The 407-nt window shown below is 71.3% G+C and overlaps 1 protein-coding gene across 1 annotated transcript in view; it reads right to left on the bottom strand.

Moving 5' to 3' along the window:
- Nucleotides 1-407, bottom strand: part of TRMT61A (tRNA methyltransferase 61A) — a 7056-nt gene that overhangs the window by 3015 nt on the left and 3634 nt on the right. The gene's annotated exons all lie outside the window — the stretch shown is intronic.

Consider the following 407-nt stretch of genomic DNA (forward strand, 5'->3'; position numbering starts at 1 on the left):
CATCACGGGGGTCACCCCGCCCTGCCGGGGGCCACTGCATCACTGGGGGGCCACCGCCCTGCCGCGGGCCTTGCTTTCCGAGGAGCAGCCCTCCCTGCAGCTCCGGCTCAGCGGTGGGAGGGAAGGGGCTGCTGCCCCAGCTGCTCCTTCTCCAGAAAAGGGAAAACCCAGGGCCCAGCCAGCACCTCCCTGGCCAGGAGCCCACTTCCGCCTCCGCGCCAGCTTCTTCCCTAAAAGGGACCAGATGCCTGGCTGCTGGCTGGGGGAGGGGCAACTCCGACGCTGCGGGGAACCGCTGGGGTCAGGGGCTGACCTCTGACCTCCAGCACACCCGGGGTGCAGGTCCCCCCTCAGGCAGGGCTGCCACACTCCCCACGGGCTGAGGCACCCCCTCCTCGGGTGGGCAC

This window comes from Myotis davidii, unplaced genomic scaffold (genome assembly GCF_000327345.1).
Source record: "Myotis davidii unplaced genomic scaffold, ASM32734v1 scaffold480, whole genome shotgun sequence".
Classification (NCBI taxonomy): Eukaryota; Metazoa; Chordata; class Mammalia; order Chiroptera; family Vespertilionidae; genus Myotis; species Myotis davidii.